At 43.8% G+C, this 5345-nt stretch overlaps 1 long non-coding RNA gene across 1 annotated transcript; it reads right to left on the reverse strand.

Moving 5' to 3' along the window:
• Window positions 1-540: 540 nt before the first annotated feature.
• On the reverse strand, window positions 541-3415 carry LOC112668461 (uncharacterized). The gene is made up of 3 exons (XR_007409290.1): window positions 3346-3415; window positions 1930-2066; window positions 541-749 (listed from the first exon to the last, which is right to left on the reverse strand). It is a non-coding gene; the product is annotated as an uncharacterized LOC112668461 (long non-coding RNA).
• Between the last annotated feature and the right edge of the window lie 1930 nt (window positions 3416-5345).

Here is a 5345-nt window from a genome sequence, read left to right on the forward strand (position 1 = left end):
GGAGAGAGGGACTTGTTAAAGGAATCTTATTAGTTTGAAACTGTATTTATTCAGATTTTGCATTGTGCAAATTCATCAGAAAGTTGTTCAGTTCTGCTATGCAAACAGATCAAATGTTCTGAAATTTCAAAACTAAGCTAATTTTTTTGCTTTTACAGATTAAAATGGGGGGAGTCTCTGCCTGTGTTGATGCAGTTCATTGTTTTTGAATTGGACTTGTAGAGTTTCTCTCTAAAACAAAGTCAAATATCCAAGGATGGATATATGTACAAAGATAAGGTGAAATCTTAGGAGGAGGGTAAATATATATTTCCCCCAAGTACTCATTTAAGAGATTATTTATTTATTTATTTATTTGAGAGAGCGTGCATGAGCGGGGGTGGGGAGCAGATGCACAGGGAGAGGGAGGACCCCCAGTCATGACCTTAGCCAAAGGCAAAAATGCTGACTGAACCACCCAGGTGCCCCTCCCCGAATCATTTATAACAGAGGGACACAAAATACAGAGTTTCACAAAATCCTCTTACCTTGCCTGTCCAAGAGAAATCTTTCCCAAATCTTTCCCAAATCTTGATCCCTGATCAGGAAACAAACATTTTCCTGTGTGAGTAAGACTTTATATTTTCTTGAGTTCTACTTTGTTTTGGTCTTTAAGCACACTGATTCTTTCTGATTTGCTGACTGAGGAGGGTCTGAGGACAGGACCATTCACCAAAAAAACAAGAAGCCCTAGGATTTAGCATCCATGTCTGTGAAAGAGAATGTAGGTAGACTTAGCCTTCCCAGTCAAGAAAGCAATTGAATTAAAATGAGCTTATTTCTGGGGAAACCTGGAATCCACTTCAATTCATAAAAAATAGTAAATCATTTGCAAACTTGACACATTAACTATTATTAATAACAAATTATTTTCAACAAACCTCACACCTGTTCTGTGACACACCAGGGAAAACATTTGGACTAGAAATTCTATTGTTCCTTTTGGCTTAAAAAAAAGTCTCATGATTTTCTTTCCCTCATCTTTATTTCAGCTCCTAAACATTATAATTGTATAAATCCATTTACACAAAGAGTATGAGTAATTTCTGGTAGTCCTTATGTGGTAACAGATTGTCTCTAAAAATACAATCTATGGAGTGCTCATTGTGTGCCGAACGCTCGAACAGATGCTATGCACATCTAAGACAAATCCACAAGTGTTCATGAAGGCCCAGCATGTGCCCAGCACGAGGCCGAGACTCCAGGGGAAAGGAAAAAAAATTGCTAGCCACTGCCTGTGTGTGTCAGGGACCTCCTGTATGTGCCGGGGAGACATAACATATGCACTCAAAATAAGACATGGCTCCTGCCCTCAAGGAATTTATCACCAAGTGGGGAACATGAGCTACTTATCCTTGAAAGGGATATGAGAGGTCAGGGTCAGAGAAGAAAAAGATCAATGCACACTACACTGGCATTATCTGAGAAGGCTGCTTTGAGGAGGCAGGACACAGAAAGAGCCTGGAATTGAGGAGAGGCTTGGGGAATCAGCAAGCTTGAACATATAAAGACAGAAATAAGCCTGTGAAGAACAGGGAAGAGCATGGAAGGGCTGGCTCAACTTACCTTTTGATGGCTTTGAAAGCCAGAATAAAAAATTTGGACTCAATTCTATAAATAATGGAAAGCCCTTCAAGCAAAGTAAAAGTCGTGGAACTGTTAATATTTATATAGGGCCTAAGGAAGTCTTTCGTAGGCATTTCTAATGTGAGTCCCTGTAATCACGCTTGAGATGATCAGAGCTAGGTTACCAGGAGGAAACGTTCAGGGTGTTCCAATGTTTGCCCTGGTGGGTACAGGGAGATGCCACCTCATTCAGCATGGAAGCATCTGAGAGCAGGCCCTGCAGAGCTCGCTTGCCAAGCTTTGAGGCCCAGCTGTGCCACTCACCAACTGTGTGATCTTGGGCAAGTCACTTAATCTCTATGGGCCTCAGTTTCTTCATCTGCAATGAGGTGACAGTGGTCATATTTGTCCTCACAGGATGGTTATGATTGATGAGTTAACGTTTCCAGACTCAAATGTACCTGTTAAACAAAAAGTGGCAAAGGTGTCACTTGAAACCTGTTCTGACTTGCCTTCAAACCCATGTCCTGTCTGCTCCATCACCGGATCTCACAGGCTCAACAAGGAAGCAACGAGCCCGCAGGCAGAAAGAATGATCTGAGCATCTGGGCAGAGAGGAAACTGGGGTCCAGAAGCTGCTGTGGCACCCTGGGCTCAGGGAAGTGACCCCTCGTGATCAAGGAAATGGGGGAGAAGATGAGGCCAAGTGGCCCTGCTCTTATATCTAACCACAGACGGTCCACAGCCGGAAGTACAGATTGGTCTTCTAGAGAGCCATATGTCGTAAGCCTTGCCCTGTTATCACCAGCAGATTCTTAGGTAAATAATCTTCACATTCTCTAAGCGAAAAGCAGAAGGCAAAATGGGTAAAGAAAATGAGGAGCAAAAAAAAATAAAATAAAAAATAAAAAAATAAAAAAAAAAAAAAAAAGAAAATGAGGAGCATCTTCTTTGTGGATGCTGAAGGGAGAGAAACTCGCAGAGTCGGTCACGAGGGCAGAAACCAGGGGTCACAGGCTGAGGCGTGCCAGGGCCCCTGGGCCTCAGACCTGTGTGCAGGGCCTACGTCGTGGGCACGATGCCTGTACGGTCAGTCACACGGGAACTCAAGGGAACCTGAGTTTGGTTTCATGCTCCGCTGCTCTAGTGCCTCTTAAAATTTTTAATAATGTTGGAACAAGGGACCCTCCACCTTCACCTTGCCGGGGGCCCCATAGAGGATGTAACCTGTCCTGGGCCTATGACACCAGTGACTCAATGAACTTGGCCCAAATTCCTCTCGCCCAAGGAAGAGCTCTTTCCACAAGGATCACTTTTGATAAACCTCTGGCAACCTCTTGTCCGGCTGGCTACCGGTCTCTCACGCCACTGTCCTCTCCTGTGGGGTCTCACACGAAGTGAGAGGGTGGGGTGCTTCTCCTGGTACACACGCTGCGTTTACATTTTTACAGTGTTTTTACCTCATTCCAAAAGTGTGCGTGCATGTGTGTGCATGTGTGCATGCCTGCGTGTGCTCAGGACGAGGGCCAGTGCCACAGCAGTCTTGGGGGGAGGGCACAGTGTCTTTGCTCTGCTGTTAGCTCCACAGCCAAGAGCTGGGGAGAGCAGCCCAGTGATTTCGCAATGTGAGAGGAGCAATTTGGCTTTTGCAGGGCAGGTAAAGAAAATGGCTTGGCTTGGCAGGATTTGGGTAAGCTCTGTGGGAAAGAAATTGTGTCCTTTTTTAAACTCTCCATTTACCTCTGTCATCTAAGCTGTGACCACAAGAATCACTTCCAATGGGCCCAGGTTTCATTCATCAGAAGAGCCTTGAGAAGAAAGGAAAAAGAAGGGAGAATTCTCTCCATTTAAGCACATAAAAAACAGAGGGTGCCCGGGTGGCTCAGGGGGTTGAGTGTCCAACTCTTGATCTCGGCTCAGGTCTTGACCTCACTGTTGTGAGTTCGAGCTCTGCACTGGGCATGGATAAAACAACACCAACAAAAACAAAAACAGAAGCATTTTGAAGGGAAGGGAACTTGGAAAAGTTGACATGGTGAGTTAGAGATTCACAGGAGCCGGATATTTTTATTGCATTCTATCACTTCATTGTAAATGAAATTGTTTCAGAAGCCTTTGAGGATTTCCATTAAATGGCACCCGGGTAAATTTTAACAGTTATTCATAGCAAAACTCTTTAAATAGTAAATGAGAAAGGTCACATCATGACAGCACTGTACAAGCAAAAACTCCCCCGACGCCCATGCAAAGATTTCTGTCAAGCATTTGTCAGGCACAGAGGAGGAGCTCAGAGGCAAAGCTCACAGCTGCCTTTGAAGCCTGGAGCTTTCAGAAGCCTGAGATGTTGGGCCACATACAGGTCTTGTGTTTACATCTGACCCACCCACCATGGGTCTTAGAATGCAAATGAATGAGATTTAAGGGCAACAGTATCTTTGAGGGGTGTCTTTGGTCTTTCTCACCTGAAAGCCCATCAGTTACTGACAGGCCATGTGGGCATTGATGTAACGTAGGAAGTCCAGACTCACATTGGGCTCCAAGCTTAGGCTTACATTCCTCCTCCTCCTCTTCTTCTTCCTCTTCTTCTTCTTTTCAAAAGAAAAACACTCAGCACATTGCCTATTGATTCCTCAGGCTGACAAAATCTTCCAGTAGTTCCAAACGGTGCAGAGGCCCTGAGCCCTGAGCCCAGAGCCCAGAGGAGAGGTAGGCTCCCCTCTGGGCTGGCTGCCTGGCTTCCTCAAGCATGGAAGTGTGGATTCAGGCACCTGAAGCCTCTCTCTCTTCGAGCTCTGAAACCAGTCAGGTGGCTACAGATTTTTTTGCTCTGCAATTGCTACAAGTTGCTGAATCACAGCAGAGAGGTAGCTTGTGACTTAGAAAACTTCTAGCACTATTCATTTGGTTTTATCTGGATAACCCTAATATTACTAAAATTGCTATAAACAATTGAATTAAGTAAATTTGATAGAAACAAAACTTAAAGGCTGATTTGGTAAATAAGTGCATAGGTCTCTGACTTGATTCTTCCTCTCCCCTTTTTTCTTTTTTGAGAGAGAGAGAGACAGAGAGAGCAGGAGCATGGGCTGGAGGGTGGAGGAAGATAGGAGTGGGAGGAGCAGAGGAGAGAATCTTAAGCAGGCTCCATGCTTAGTGTAGAGTTCCATGCCAGGCTTGATCTCACAACCCAGAGATCATGACCCTGAGATCGTGACCTGAGTTGAAATCAAGTGTTGGACACCCAACTGCCTGAGCCACCCAGGTGCCCCAGCTTAATTCTTAAATAGACAAATCAAGATTTTTTAAATATGTATTTTGGTTATCCCCAGAACTGGTAAATTAAAAACTGTGTGTGGCTTTTTTATGACATAGCACCTATTATATTGCCAATGGTTATTTCTTTTTCTCTAAGTAGTAATGACCTCAAAGTCTCCTCAAATCTGTCATCTACAATGCAAAAAAAATGGTCTTAAGACCTCTTTCGATCTAAAAAAAAAAAAAAAAAAAAAGCACACACCTCTTAGGTGCCTGGCTGGCTCAGGCAGTGCAGCATATGACTCTTGATCTCAGGATTGTGAGATCAATAAAAAATTTATAAGTTTGTTTATTTGTTTAGTACTCTCTACACCCACGTGGGGCTCAAACTCACAACCCCGAGATTAAGAGTTGTGTGTTCTTTCTACTGAGCCAGCCAGGTATGCCAAAAATAAAATCTTTATTTTTAAAAGATTTTATTTCTT

This window comes from Canis lupus, chromosome X (assembly GCF_003254725.2).
Source record: "Canis lupus dingo isolate Sandy chromosome X, ASM325472v2, whole genome shotgun sequence".
In the NCBI taxonomy this organism is placed as follows: domain Eukaryota; kingdom Metazoa; phylum Chordata; class Mammalia; order Carnivora; family Canidae; genus Canis; species Canis lupus.